Source organism: Pseudopodoces humilis, chromosome 8 (assembly GCF_049639895.1).
Source record: "Pseudopodoces humilis isolate 2021_Gansu_Grassland_sample_001 chromosome 8, ASM4963989v1, whole genome shotgun sequence".
Lineage (NCBI taxonomy): Eukaryota > Metazoa > Chordata > Aves > Passeriformes > Paridae > Pseudopodoces > Pseudopodoces humilis.
In genome coordinates this window covers 6,659,152-6,674,969 of record NC_142207.1, presented here as the reverse complement: position 1 = coordinate 6,674,969, position 15,818 = coordinate 6,659,152, and the positions used below count along the sequence as shown (strand labels likewise).

Here is a 15,818-nt window from a genome sequence, read left to right as displayed (position 1 = left end):
ACCGTGACCGTGCCCGGTGACCATGCCCGGTGACGGTGACCGGGACCGTGCCCGCGGCCGTGGCCGCGCCCGGGCGGTTCCCCCTCACGGCCGCCCCTGCGCGCTCCGCGCCCGGGCGCGCACTTTGCAGACACTCCCTCGCTCTGCCTCGCCCTGTCACAGGCGCCTCCGGCCGCGCGCGCTCCCCCCCCCCGCCCCCCTCCCTCCGCCCGCCCGCCCCGCCGCGCTGCGCTGCGCCCCCGTGCGCGGCCGGCACTTTGCAGACGCTCCCCGGCGCCGCCTGCCCCCGCTTGGCCCGTCCCCCGGCGGCGCGGCCGCGCCTCCGCCCGCGCTCGGCCATGGGCGCTGCGCCGCGCTCCGCCCGGCGCGGGGACCTGCGCGCTGCCCGGACAGGTGAGGCGGCACAGGGCTGAGGGGCTGCCGGGGTTCCGCCGCCGCGCCCGGCCCCGCTGCGGGAGTCTCCGCAGCCGAGGAGGGGGGAGCCGCCCGCCAACATCACCCCCCCGGCCCGGCGGCATCGCCCCCGCCTGCCCGGGCGCGGCGGTGGGCGCGGAGCGGGGGGGATGCGGGGATCGGGGGAGCGCCGGGCGGCCGCCCCGGAGTGGCGGGGCCCGTCCTGGCCGCGGCCCGGCCGCCCCCGTCACCTTGCGGAACGACCTTCCGCGGCCGGGGAGCGGCGGGGCCCCCCGGGCCGGCCGGGCCGGGCGGCGGCTGCGGGGAGGGGGCGGCCCCGGGCGCACGGAGCGGCGCGGGGAGGTTTCGCCGAGCGCGGGTGGCGGTGCCGCGGGTGGGAGGATGGATCTCGGGCGAGAGTCTGTTGAAATCTCCCCCTTATGATGCCATTTACAAGCTCTCGGTTCCACCCGGTTTGCTGGTTTTGTTCCCTCTCCAATGCTTTGTAAATCTCTAGGAAGTGAATTTGAGAAAAAGGTTCCTGAAAGCTGTCATCTCGGTGCCAAATGTGCCTTGGGCTGCCATACCTACTACTTTTTCTTTTTTTTTTTTTTTTCTTTTTTTGCCAGAGGTGAGGTTTGGATTGGAAAAAACAGTGCTTTTTATTTGCCGGCTTCGGTGTTTCTTACACATCAACATCACCTTGTGGTTTGATTGCAGGGATTTCTCTGTCAGAAGCACTGACTGACCTGATGTGATCGCATAGGTGTGTGAACCTACATTGAACAGATTCTGTATTGTTTTTTCTTGAGTTTCAGCAACTGTTTAATGCCAAGTTACTTTCTAGCATATTTAGGGGAAAATAAATGTCACTCTGTTTTGAGGAAGTAAATCTTGGTAGAGGCTTTCCCCACTGTCAAGTGTCTGTTGGTTCCATCTTTTCCTGAAATGGTACAGTATCAGTCCAGTCTTTTGAGAGCATTTTTTTCCTTGTGGCATCGGGGTCAGCAAACCTGAGAAAATGAATTCTAGATTCTTGCACTAGGTTTTGTTACATCGATCTCTCTTGATAACTGTAGCAAGAATAGAACATTCTTTAAATGAAGGCTCACTCTTGAGATTCATGTTATTATACAGTCTTATTTGTCTAAAAAGCTCCGTCACCTTGTCCCCATGTAATAGTATGATGGCTTTTTCAACAGCATGACTCATAATCCTAAATACAGGAATGAATTTTGACTTAGTGCTGTGCAAGTGCTTTATCTCGGCAAACAGCTTTGTGTGTAAAAATGCCAGTAGCGTGAGGGAGTCGCTGGTACTCATCTGCTAATCTCTGTCCTCGGGAGGACAGCGTTTAAAGTTGTTTCCAAATTGGGCGTATGTCTTTGCTTCCAGATCACTGAGGCAGTTGCAGTTCTTTCAGAATAATTTTGCTATTTCATAAAAAGCTTTCAAAAAAGGAGGAACTGGTTAGTTCTTGGTTTCTATATTGTTGAAACCATTTTGCCTGGGGACACAAAGTTCAATTTAGTCTGAATGGGTGATTTACCTTTTTCCTTCTTGATCTCTGTGTAATGACTCTGACTGTATTTCATGAGAAACCCTGCTTACTGCAGCACCCACGGTTCACATAATTACTGCTGGTTGTACCAAGCATAATAATAGGGGAAAGAACCTTACACCTTTTTTCTGGTGATTTTACTGCATACAAGATACTTTCACTTCTGCTTTCTGTTCTTTGCCTATCTGACATGTAGGGAGTAGTTTACTCCTAAAATGGCCTGTGGAGCAAGTATGTTTACTGAAATAATTGTCTATTCTTCATGATTTAACATATGCAGACTGTTTTCTGTTGCTCTTATGTAGAATATGGATTTATTTTGTATGAAGAGAATAAGGATTAAATAAGAACATATGCTTCCTCTTTTCTGGGTGATAAATCCATCTTGCTGTCCCGGAGGAAGGCAGCTTATACAGCCTGGACTGAAAAGATGCTGAAAGACAAAGTGACTGAATGCTGAATATAAGAAGATCAGGTTGTCTAAGCTCCCCAAACTAGACTGCCTAAAACTTGGGAAGCAGCCAGCAACACTGGGTGCAAAACATGTAAAATCCTTAATCTGCTTCATGAAATAGAATCTGGCAAAACAATGAAGCATTCTGAATTCTTAAAATTACTTAGAATAAAGACAATTTCTCTCCAGTTTTAAGTCATCTCCCTCCAAACAGATTCCCTTCTGTTCCCTTGTATAAAAAAGAAATCTTTGTATTGCTGATTTCTATGCCTCAGATAATATGTGGAATTTTATTAGCACCACTCCTTTCCCTTCAAGATCGAAGTTTGTTTTTTTAAATTTAATTTTCTGGGTTATGTTTTTGGCATTGTATACTGCTGTCATCTAAGACGTTCACTCTGATTTTGCTCTTGTTCAGTAAAATAACTTTGCGTGCAGTTTCATTCCTCATTCTGGCTCCAAAATTTTAATAGAACTTCAGGAGTCATTGACATTAACTGCCCCTAGCAGGTATCATTAGCTATGTGGTAGGTGTTTTGTAGGCTTATGTGAATGCAGTGTTCATTTTTTGAGAAGATTGAGGTCTAAAGGAGACTTGGTGTTTTATGAGAGAGTTTGTTAGGAAGAGCAGTCCCAAGGGAGATCCAGCGGCAAACATTACAGTTGTTTGCCAGCAGATTGTCTGACTTGGTGTTTGCTCAGTCTCTTAAGTAGATGGTGGTAAGAAATACACTGAGGAATATCAAAGTGCTAAGTTCTGATAGTGTTTTCACTTATATCACATCATTCCCAAAGTGTCTGCAGAACTCTAGTGCTTAGCCTGTTTTGGAACCAGACTACTCCAGCAGCAATTCTTGGTGAAAAACATCGGAAGCATCTGCTGAGGAAATGAACATGCTGCACAGTGCTAATCAGCTGGGAATCTGATGAGTGGAAACTCTTTCAGGAATCAAGCAGTTTTGCTATTGCTGCATCTTCAATTTAAAAAAATTCTAAACTGTTTGGAGTGGAATAAGGTCATTCTTCATTCCTTTCTAGTTTTGCCAAGTTAATATTTGTGCATCTCTGGATTTCATATACCACATTCATACATGAACTCAAGAAAACCCAGAACACCAAAACTTAATCGTTTGTTCTTCCATACTTCAGAAGAAAAAGTGGAATTTTGTATTTGCAAACCTCTGTATGCCAGCACACTCAAAACCCTCTTGTTTTCCTCTATGAGACTTCTATTATTGGCATAGAATATTGTAGTTTTGAAGGCTTCCTTATCTATTAGACTTTCATATCTTAAAGAGCCGAGACCTATAATGTAATGAAGTATAATTTTGTACAGAATAAATCTTATTCAGATCATGTTTTGATAGTGGCTTGATTTCCGTTGCTTTTGATGCTATTTTGTTTTTTAATGTTTCTTGCTTGTTCCTGTGAGTTAAGTTACTGTAATTTATGGCTACAAAGATTGGGTGATTAGAGTTTTGTACAGACTTAGACTAGTTTAGTGGAGGGTTTTGGATAGCGACGTAGGCTCTCTAAAGTGGATGTGGTTTGAGGAGGGGCCACCAAAATGATGAAGAACTGACAACACAGGTACTGATACAGGCTCCAGGCGTGAGGCAGTGGCTTTCTGTGGCAATGCAGACTTTCATCAGAGTGGATTAGCCTTCTTCTTTTACTCAAGCTGGAATAGCATACACTCAGGCCATGATGCAGCTCTTTCTTTTAGAAACTTCTTCTAAAGAGATTTCATACCTGTGTGACAGCTTGTGTACTAGGGAGACACTGCAGTGAGAGTACAAAGAGGAAATACTTTGGGAGACAGGGATTCCCTCTTACAGTACTCTAAATAGCAAAGTCCTTTTCATGAGGAAAGCTTAAGTCAATGTAGTGATTCATTTGATATATTATTTATGGTTTGTATGAGTTAAGAATCCTGTGATCCTGGCCCTTTGAGTCTCACAAGGACCTCTTAGCTAACTGTATTTTTTCATATATCCCACAGGCATTCCAAACTGTTTAACCTTATTAGTCTAACCTGCTGACGTTTGTCTTACTGATTTTTATATCCTGATAAGATCTTGTAATCTTTGAAAGCAATCAACCACCTCTTTTGACCTTGTCCTTTAGACAAAAGAATTTCCCCAGATTACAAGTAGCAGGCTGAACCTGATTTTACATTTATTGGTTGTTGCTCATGGGTCATGTAGTTTGTTACATTTCTTTATATATAATTTTTGACATAAAATGTATTCCTTGTACTTATGTTTTCCTAGAATAGTTTTAAAATTAAAAGCTTTTTTTCCCATTCTTGTTAGTTAGGTTATGAAATTATTGCTGCTTGTTTCCCATTGCCTGTTAAGGTTGTATTCCTCCCTTCCTATGTGCACCATGACTGGTTCAGCTTTTTATTTAACCTGTGTTGAGGGCCTAGCAAAGCATTCTCAGACAGCTACTAATCAAGTAACAAATTGCATGCTAGGTAAAACTCCTTCATCAAAAGCATTGTCAGGCTTTGGAACAGGCTGCCCAGGGCTGAGTCAGCACCTCTGGAGGCGCTTAAAAGATGCGCAGACCCTTGGAATCCATGATCTCAAGTACCTTTCCCAACCTGAGATTTTATGATTCTACATTGTCCTAAAAGGTACAAACTGTAATGAATTACCATTCCTGCCCAAGATTTTTTTGTGAACTGGATGGTTTTTGGCCTTTGGAAGATACTGAACACTTGGATTCTTCTACATTGTGTCATTGTCGTCTTGCCTACAATAAGTGTTACCAGAGTGGATTAACACGTTTTTACCGTTTTACTAATAATTATCTTCTGTATCAGTATATATTCCCTTGGGCAGTAGTTCTCTTGAGTTTGAAATGCTGTGTCTTATCCTTCACCTCTTTTTTTTTTCTTTTTTTTTTTTTTTCCCTGTTCTCACCCTTTCTCTCTGTTTGATTCTTTTTTCTGCAGAGAACTCTTACTGTTCAATGCAGCTTCAATGCAGTTTTTGAACTCTGCAGAATGCATGTGATATACCTGGAAGACAATTTAATGTATTTAAGGACCCACATAACTAAACTTGTATTTTCTCTTCTATTTTGACCTTCTTTTTCATAAAATGAAGCATAAAATGTGTTTTGATTGAAGATGAATATCTGAAACATTTTGTTAGACACATAAACCTTGTCTGCACAGTATATATGAGTTAAAAATACACATAACTCCTTCATTCAGTGGATTTGAAAATCGGTATAGTATTCATAATAAAAATCCTTGAACAGATAATCTACCTCCTAACAAGCTTATGTAATTGCTTGTTAAGTGATTTCTATGAGTCTTTCTTGATAGGCCCTGTTCAAGTACAGTTTGTGCAATGACTTAATTTTCTATATTTTAGATTTAGAAGAATGAAAATACCAGCTCTGAGTTGCTCAAGAAAGTTTAATGCTGCACCATTAAACCTCTGTATCAGGCATTCCAATTCATTTCCTTTTTCTTAGAGTTTGCTTCTCTCTGTACAGGTTGGATCTGACAGTATAGGAAAAGGGTGTGGAACGCACTGTAAACCACTAAAAAAAGATTTCTCAGTCTTCACCACTCAGACTTCAGCCTAGGTTTCACAGGATATTTGACCACATTTTTAAAGCTACCTTGTTCCAGTCAGCCCCTTAGCACATTGTTTTATTTTCTGAGTTCTTGTGAAAATGAGCAGTTTGGCTCCCTGTATTTCTTTCTGTTAAATGCAGTTTCTCTATCAGGATTATTGATCCTCTAAGAACATGATGAAATGCAGTATCATTCTGTTTACACTTCACATCTATTTGTGTTATGCAGCTACTTTTCTTTTACTAGACTGCAAAAAAGCATGCAGGAGCAGAATGCTTCCAGTGGCTTTTCTGCTAAAGCTAACAGCTATTTTAGTACAGATTAAATTAACCAGTTTTGAATACTTAGTCTAATTTTAAGAGCCTGTAAGCAAGTTGCCATGTTTTATGGTTATACTTTAAGTATGGTTATGGTTATAGCTTAAAATAAAACATTAGCTTGTTATTTTAATGGACATTTTCTTAAATACCAATAGAGTTTGTTTATATATCAACAATAATAGTAAAAAAAAAATTCTTTCTTTTGATAGCTTAACTTCTCTTGAAAGACAAACTTATAGATAAGCTTTAGTTCTTGTTGAAATACTTTCTCTGGGTTTGAGTAGCTCAGCATTCCTAAGTTCAAGAAATTGGATAATCAGTAAAATAAAAACTTCTGACTGTATTAATGATGTGAGAAATGAAACCAAGTCATAGGAGTGTTGGTTTCACAAAGTGATTGGACCTATTACTGAATCTACAACTTGGTGGTTCGAGGCCTCTCAGGCAGCTTATTGATACTGGGTTTTGGCCCCATCTATGAATCTTTGTGAAGTCTTTGAAGCAACTCCCCTTGGGCTCCGGATTGATAACTTAATGGGATGTTTCATGATTCCTTTGAGGAAAAGCTTACAGTAACTTTCACCTGACCTCTTATGGCAAAATTCTCCCTGTGGTAAATTAGAGAATTTTTGAGGGAGAAAGGAGGAGCTTCAGGCTGGAAGATGCTCGAGGGCTTGGTTTCCATTAAAATTTCTGCATGCTTGCATCTGAGATGAAGTTCTGTGGAAACTGTACTTTCCCACCATAAGTCTGGAATTCCCGTTCAGTAGTTGATCCCATCTGGCTCCTGAAGGTGCAGTAAAGGAGCAGTTGTTGCAGCACTGTTGATTTCTTACTGCGGGGATTCAGTGTTGCTGCAGGAAAGGACTGGATCTTTGCAGTGATATCAGGAGAGTTTAACCACAGTGGGTGAAGTTCTTTGCTCGTGCAAAAGGCACATTGCAGTTTACTTAAGCTCTTTTTGAGTTGATGCTACTTAAACCTCTGTGTCTGTATACTGAAACCAGCACAATGACACCCAAGTGTACGGTTAAACTTTCCTTTGAGGGCTGTACTGGCTAACACAGAGAAAAAGCTTGTAACAGGTTCAGCTTCTATTCAGCTTCTGGTGAAGTCCTTGTACCTTGATTCATTTCCTGGCGTTGTGGTTTCCATATGCACTGGTTGCATAGCTTTTGCACCATGTAGTGTCACTACCTAAAACATGTCTAGCTACACTTTCTTACACACTGAGATATTGGCATGTATATAGCCACCTCTAGAGGAAAGAAAACTATGAGCCTTATAAATGGAAAAAAGTTTCATTTTTTAAAAGCTGTACTTGAAACATAGTATTGTAGTTTAACTATATATGGAAAACTGGTCTACATCAATTTTGCAGTTTTTAGACTTAAGAAGTGGGTTAGATGGAGATCTGAAGAATCTGTTTTCTAATGTTTTGGGGTTTTAAAAATGTTAAGAAGCAGGGGTTCTTTTTTTCCCTACATTTGAAGTGCAAGTTTTCTCCATCCCATGTACTTCAAGAATGGACTTTTCCCATCCACCATTAATACTCTGGTTTGTTAGAATTGTCTTTGGCTCTATTCTGACTGTTGTTTGTACCTCCAGTCTGTTCTCCCTTTGAGTATTGCTCATGGTGGATATGGCAAACTTGAACTCCACTGCCTACTATCAATATACATTTTTATCCTTGTTTATCCAAATTTAAAAACAAAGAAAGCCTCCTCACTGTATAAATTCCTGATGTACAATTCAGTATTCACACTATTGATTTTGGGTATGCATTATGAAAGGAGTTTTTAATTAAGGTGTACTCTTGCCCTTTGACAAGCTACAGAATATTTTTAAGTATGCCACCCACCTTATTCTTTAACTAAAATTTGACGTTTAATTAGAAAGGCTGATGCAGCACTGTAGTTTGGCAGAAATTACTGTAGGAACCTTACAGTGTCTACCCTGCCTGTACTATGGGGATCAAGCCCATTGCTCAGGATAAAAATGTTTTCCATGCCACAAAAATGCAGGATTAAAACCACCTCATTTTTTATTTTGTACTGACGAAGCTCTGTTATCCTTACATTTGACAGAGAAACAAATCTGTCAAATGTTATTTTCATACTTCTTTTTCTTTCCCACTTGTGTTGTATGCCTCAGTGCAGTGCTTACAGTTGTCCAGTTTACTATGGTGTTCAGGTCTTTATTTCCTTTATTAAAATTCATTTAGGATGTCAAGGGAATCTCTCAATATAAGTATGCATAATTTGGGTTTGGTGTTGTGGGATTTCAGTTATGTGTGAGGAGGGCTTTCTGTATCCCCTGCTGTGCTTGTAAAAGCAGCATAATTTCTGTCTTAATCCAGAATTCTGAGTGGCTTTTGCCATTTTACTCCAAACATTTCATCTTCAAGGATGTAGTTTCACCATGTGACTTGAATTTTTTTGAGACACATTACATGTAAGCTTTACCTCATGCATTCCTTCCTATACCACAAAGTGTTCTTCTGAAATTCTTTCTCAGTTTCTATAACCTAATTTTTCTATTAAACCAGTTAGGAAATGTCCTTATTTGCTAAACTCCTTGACTTCTTGCATTGACTAAAGGAGAACCCTGCTCATCCTGCTCCACCCACTGGAGAAGCCTGGATGGATTTTTTTTTTCTGTACAATTAAGTCAGAGTTAATGAAGTCTCTGAATGGTGTATGTGCAGTTGTGCTGAATCTTTCTTATAATCAGCTAATAATAGGTTCTAGTTCATCTTGTCCCTTTCTGTTGGGTTGCTTATTACCTATTTATGAGAACAGATGACTTGAAGCATTGATTTCATGCCTTCAGAAGGCCAGTTTATCTTGCGTCTTTTTTTTCTTGTCACAACAATACCTCTTCCACACACAGATCCTCTTTCTTGGGTTTTTTTTTTGGTTTTTTTTTTCTGATGAGACTTTTTAAAGTGACCTCAGGATGTCTGTAATGATTGAGGGTGTTTTTACTGAAGGTCTGACTCACTGTCCATGTTGTGCAAGCTTTGAATTCACAGAAAATGAAAGTAGCACATTGAAGAACTGGGTAATCCGTAAGCATCCAGTAATTTGTACTGGCCCACAGAATTTTTTTTCCCTTGGGATTATTTACACCAGAATTATCTTCCATGTTTTTGCTAATATAGTCAATATATTATTGGAAAAATTTGGCTTGATTATTCCAAATGTTTGCGTAGGAATCTCATCTAAGGCTATCATTATACCTTCCAAGAAAGCTAGTCAGGATAAACAAATTAAAATATTATGGAGAAAATATAAGTTTGTCTCAGTGGTCAGTTAGAATGGAAACCTGAGCAGAGCAAGGCAGTAAATAAATCTTAATTTAGACAACTTTTAAAATTCTATCTTCTGAAATGTCTGGTAAATCCATGCTAACTGCCATCATTTCATAATTAAGCTGCTTCTTTCAGTCCTGAACCTCAAGTGATATGTTGAACACAAACTGTAGGATATGATTTTTCCCATTATTAAAATAATAGCCTAAGTTGGAAAATATTAAGTAATCAAAGCTGCAGAAAGAAATATCATATTCTTCTGAAATACAGAGGAAAATATTACTGAAAAAAATTTATTCTTTCTTTTGTCAGGCTAGTAGCTTGAACTGTTCTTCTCTTTAAGACCAGACCTAATAATAGAATTCATCATAAAATCACAGAACGGTTTGTGTTGGAAGGGATCTTAAGGCTCACCTCATTCCAACCCCCTGCCGTGGGCAGGGACACCTTCCACTAGAGCAGCTTGCTCAGAGCCCCATCCAGCCTGGCCTTGAGCACTTCCAGCCCCTGTAGAAGTGAGGGCTGCTGTGTTTTGGTGTCAGAACCACTGATGTCCTCTGCATGCACGTGGCTCAAGTATACATTTACCCACTTGAGGCAGTGGAACACAGGTGTAAGGCTGGGATGGGATACCCTGGTCTGTGATGCTCATGGTTGTTGCTTACACAGCAAATGGACTGCTCAGGACGGTGAAATGTGCTAAGATAATGCCTTAAATAGATAGTTGCAGGTTATCTGTCAAATCCTGGCTGATACAAAGACAAATCAATGTAGCCCAGTGATACAGAGTTTAAAAGAGAAAGGCTTTTTGTATCAGCTTTTAAGATGTGTTTGCTAGCACATTTCCCCTGTGAGTTGAAAGGAATTCGTATTTTCATAATATTATAAAATCTATTCCTCTGTCTCTGCCTATCTTTTTCTTTTCATTAGGTCTGACTAAACAGTAAAGAAATCCATTCATCTGTGGTAGTGTCAGTAAAGTGGTCTCTTTTCCTCTCTGCTGGTACTACACTACTGTTTTGAGATCATTTACATTCTGCTCAGAGCTGTAAGTGATCTTTTTGGCAGCTTTCTGCATTTACATTAACTGCTGGATTGTAATAATTTTCAAATGGATTGTCTGAAAGTAGTGGGGTTTTGGTACGTATTTATAGATTAGTATTCCTGTCTGTGGGTTTATTTTATGTCTTGTGCATTTACCTAACTAATATAAACGTGGAAAGAAGAACCTTGTTAGATCAAAATGCAGAGCTTGTCACCATTCTAGAGATGGACAATATTGCCAAGTGAACTTCCTTTCTGATTCTGGAAACCGTTTGGATTTGGGAGGCTATTTAGCAGGTATTTTTTAGAGGGTTTTTTTTTTGATGTTTGAGGAGGAAGGAAGGGAGCCTTGGTGTTTACATAATATTGTTTATAATGTGTTTGTATTGTTGAAACATGGGAGAAGTAACCTAAATAGTAACCTAATGTTTTTGAGTGGACCTTGGAAGTCTGATTTAACTGCCTTGTAGAGCTTATCCCTGTTTTTCAGATAAAGTTTGACAAATATCTGGATATTTTGTTGTACATAGGTGGCATATTCATTTTATATTAATGCCCATCTAACATGTGAAGGAGCTTTTAGTTGGTACACAGCAAGATTTTCTGCAAGAAGAGCATTTTTTTATCTCTTCCATCCATACAACTATGAGTGGCTAAGAGGTTTGTGAATGCTAAGTTTTATGTGACCTTTTCAGAGAACAGTTACCAAAGTGGACCCATTTCTGCTTGTTTTTGGAAAAGGTTTTCATTTAATGACAGTGCTTCAGTTTAAACCACATGTTCTAAGAACTGGCTTGTGTTCCCAGCACTGCAGGGGGAAAAGCTCAACGTGCATGCTTGAGATGCTGAAGAGCACGCGTGGGGAAATTCCAGGAACTGGTGAGAATTTAAGAAGAAGGTAGAAGGTATTTAACATAATTACATAGCTTCAGATTGTATAAACTTTGTACAGTTCAGACAAGTGCAAAATTACCTCACCAGACTTGCCCCCTTTTTATTAATTTAATCAATTTGAGAAGCTAGAGAGGACTGAATTTCTTAAAGAGAAAATTTTAAAAAAAGTGATAGGCAGGTGAGGTAAATAACCTTCTGATATGATTCAGACTGAAAAATACAACATTAAATCCATGATAACACAAATATAATCTCATATTTGAGTTACATAAGACTGTTTTAAATGGGCCATTAGTGTTGGGGAAAAACATGCTTTAATTTTCTAGGTTTTATTTTTTCCCCCCCTCCCCTTCCCACACTAGAGGGAATGCTTTCCTCTAGGGACAAAGATAGCATGAAGCTAAAAATATTACTTGTCTACTTTATTCTCCATCATGTTGCTTCAGTGGTAATCACTTGTTTGAGATTCACCTTCAGAGATTCTGCCTGACATATGGTGATATGCATAATGAATATATTCAAGCATATAGCAGTTTCAAATTCATTCTTTATTGCACTTAGGTTTTAGTTCACAAATTGCTGTAATAATTAAACAGATTTGGTAAGCATTAATCTATGCACTTATGGGAAATTTCACCTTAATTATTTATTATTTGTGTGAGATGGGATAAAAGCAATTTAAGACCTGGCTTGAGACATGGGCATCTCTTATTTCCTAATTTCAAATGATATACAGGCAGATTAAGTTTCTATTTTTTGAAAGTACCACCACTTTCAGGGGAGGATAAGAAGCTGGTTGTTAGGGATTTTGGTTGGTGTTCAGTCTGGGGGTTTTGGGGGGTGGTTTTGTTTTGGGTTGTAGAAGTTTTTTTGGAATGGGGTGCGGAAGGTTTTGTTGTTTGGGTTTTTTCAGTACAAAGAGATCTTGGATAGAAAGTGAATGTCTTCTTCAGTAGCCCCTTAGAACTGAAACATACAAAGGGAAGTACACCCAGGTGTTCTCTAGACATCCAAGAATGTAAACATCAAAAACTAGTTCTCTCACAAGCTTTTTTTATACTGTATTGTGGGTAATTGGGGAAAGGACTGAAATGTTCACTTTGCCATTCATAGTGTGAACTATGTGATGGTGATGGTGAGCAAGAACAACTGGTGCAAATCTTGTTGAAGCTGTAGTTTTTCCTTTGGTACTCCTGACTGTCAAAATTGTCATAATTGGTTGCTAGCAATGGGAGTTGTGTCCACAAAATCCAGCTCACAGCTTCCGATGATTGAGATAATTTACTCTGAATTTCCATTCAGTGACTGAGTCCTATTAATCCAGCTTCTTGTTCATCCTGTGTTTAGATTCTTTATAGGAGCTGACAGTAGAATTTTTCAGTTCATGCTGAAAATTACATGTTGGCAAATTAACAGGTAACCATTATAACACATCAAATGTGCGGAGCCTTTGATCAAGGACTTGATAGTAAATCATGATGTCAGCCAGTGTGCTGAGCCAGAAGAGGACAACAGGATGATTGTAGAAGAGATTCCTGCAATCTTGGTGGAAGGGCCAGTCTACGCAGCCTGAACTATGCCAATCAAACTAGCAAGACCAGATTTGTAGCTGAAATAGCAAATTAATTATTACCCTACTTAGTTTGGAGTAATGTTTAGGGGATACTGAGGTTAATTCCATGGGGAGATGTGATGGGGGCAATGACTTCTGGTTGGAGAAATAGAAATCTGCTGGCACAGATGGATTCAGAGCAGCTCGTGTCTCCCTCACTTAGGGCTGTCACACTGAGAGATGTTAGCCATGCATACTGAATCACGTGTCCTATGTCATTTCCATTTGTCAAATCACAAAACCATTTCCTGTCACTCTCTCCACTATTTTGGCTTCACTGCAATAGTTTCTGTAAGCATGAGCATTTCTGTGTTTTTTAAATTATTCTTCATGATCAGAAAGAGAATAAAAATTTGCTCATACTATATTGTAAAGCACTGTTTTGAAGAACAAAAGAGCAAAAGCTTTGAATGAGTGACAAGCAGTAATGATTCCCTGATATTTGTTATGCTGTAGAATATTGGGGTGTACAGAGAAAGGGAACAGCAGGGATGAAAGCACATCCTAATTTGAGTTTAGGAAGCTCAGGTCTTTCCATAGTCAATAGAGAGGATGAGGCTTTTGGGGCTGCTGCTTTGAATCACTCCTTAAAAGGAGAAGGGCTAAGCTAAGCATTTCTTTGCTACCAAAAGATACATTTTCTCCTTTTCATTTTCAACGGCTCTGATGTGCACCTGACCCATCTGTTAGACAGCTTGGTGTGTGAAACAAGCAGAAAGCTAATGTAAGAAAAAGGCTTCTTTTGTTTTCGTGATCTCAATCAGCTCATGGAGGGATCTGTTGATTTGGCACATGTAACACAAAGGGGTGTGTGAGACTGAGAGGCTTGGAGCAGTAGGATAAGTGCAGTGAGATCAGGCTGTTCCTCAGCTGGCAGCTGCTGGCTCAGCTCAGCCCTCTGCTGTGCCTGGACCCTTTCCTGTGGGTCCTCCGAGGGCCCCAGATGTCTTCACTGGCCAAAGTGATAAAATGACCCACTGCTTCCCCTTCTGCTCTGGTGGCAATGATGACTGCTGTTGTCATCTTTGAGTGGTAACTTTTCCTTCCTCTTATTTCACCCTGTGTAATCTTGATTGATTTTTTTGATTTTTTTTTTTAGTTTGAAATCAAGAAATTTAGTAGTCTTAGTAAATCTTTATACCTTGTTAGGTATATCATCAGTAAGTAAATGATGGAAGGGTTATTGTGGCAAATAAAACTAATCTTGCCTTCTCAATTGTAAGGCATATTCCGAATTTCTGCTTTATGGCTATGCTCAAAAGCAACACACTTAAAATATGCTGCTGGGTGGGAATGTCCTGCCACACATGTAACCATGTCAGAGTTCAGTGCCGAGCCCAGTGGAGCTCCCTTTCACTTGTATCACATCTGGGTTCTTTGTCTTTTGGCAAGCAGTCAAAACCTGGTTTAGCCCTTTGCAGGCATTAAGCTCTGCTCTTAGACATCGTTGCTCAAAAGACTGTGTCCAGTGTATGGTGTGAAATTAATCAAAAGGAAACAAAATTAATGACCTGCTGTGGTGCCATCCATCAGGATATCGCTCAGCAGGTGTGAAATTAACTTGCCTTGACTGTGGATTAAATTGAACGGCGTGACGTGAACCTACAGGAACTGTTTCCCTTAATACTGGGGAGGAAGTGTTTTTAAAGATTCCAGTTTAATGAACTGCTTATGCCATGCACTGGATAGTCTTATGATCATTTAACAGCATGAGTTTAGATTATGCTCCCTAAGAAGATCGAGTATTACTGTATCAGTAAAAATTGTTAAAGGCAGGCCACAGAAATGTGGTTTTAATTTCTGTAATTACTGTGCTCCAGATGGTGGATGTATACTTTTTTCCAGCATAAGTACTTCAGCTCAAATATAAGCAGTTGTGATCTTTATTTACAATTCATCAGATTTTAACCTAGGTGATAACAATTCCTTTGTTATGGCCTGTTATGACGACCTTCAAAGAAATATGTAGACAAAACCTCAGTATTGTTTGTTATGGTTACAAAAAACCTTTCTTCTTGGGTTTGTTTGGCTTTTTTTTCTCCCAGATCTTAGTTACGGTGATAGCAAAACTACCCACTAACTTTGTTTTGGAATAAGTTACCCAATATCAGAATATGTACTTATAACATTTGGCAAATCCTTGTTAATTTAAGAGCAATACTACAAAGATGCAAAATAAATTACAGGTTACTAATAGCTTGAGAGAATTGAGGAAAATGAAGGAAACATATTTCCCAATTTGAATCTAAAGATATTCTAACAACTATTTTCTTCTGTCCAGTTCTATTAGCTTATGTATATGCACTTTTTCCTCCATAGTTACTCTGATAATTGTTTTTCAGAGGACCTATTATCACTGTTGTGAAAGCTCTCTTTGACTTCCAAGTTCTTAGTGGCTTTTTGCTGTGTTTGCCCAGAACATTGTCCTCTAAAATGTTCAGAGTCATCTCAGCCCTTTGGAGAATGCCTGGTGTTTTTGCCCTTGGGAGAAAATAAGTCATGTATGAGTTTGTTGGTGTTTTTTTTTCCTTTTTGTCTGCCTGCCCTCCCCCTTAAATTCTGAATACACATTTCCAAGAGTTAAGGAATTTTCATGTTTGTGATTAGGAAGAGGACTTGGTTATGACTT

General features: G+C 40.0%; 1 protein-coding gene across 4 annotated transcripts in view; it reads left to right on the top strand.

Annotated features, from left to right (window-relative positions):
- Positions 1-326: 326 nt before the first annotated feature.
- MGAT5 (alpha-1,6-mannosylglycoprotein 6-beta-N-acetylglucosaminyltransferase) overlaps positions 327-15,818 on the top strand; it is a 114,201-nt gene continuing 98,709 nt past the window's right edge. Inside the window, exons 1-2 of one of the 4 annotated variants that reach the window (XM_014249447.2) lie at positions 340-393; positions 11,490-11,588. The gene's annotated coding sequence lies outside the window, so the exon portion shown is untranslated. Of the gene's footprint in view, positions 394-11,489; positions 11,589-15,818 lie in introns of all 4 variants that reach the window. The other 3 variants (XM_014249448.2, XM_088058792.1, XM_005519617.3) reach the window with 3 other exon arrangements.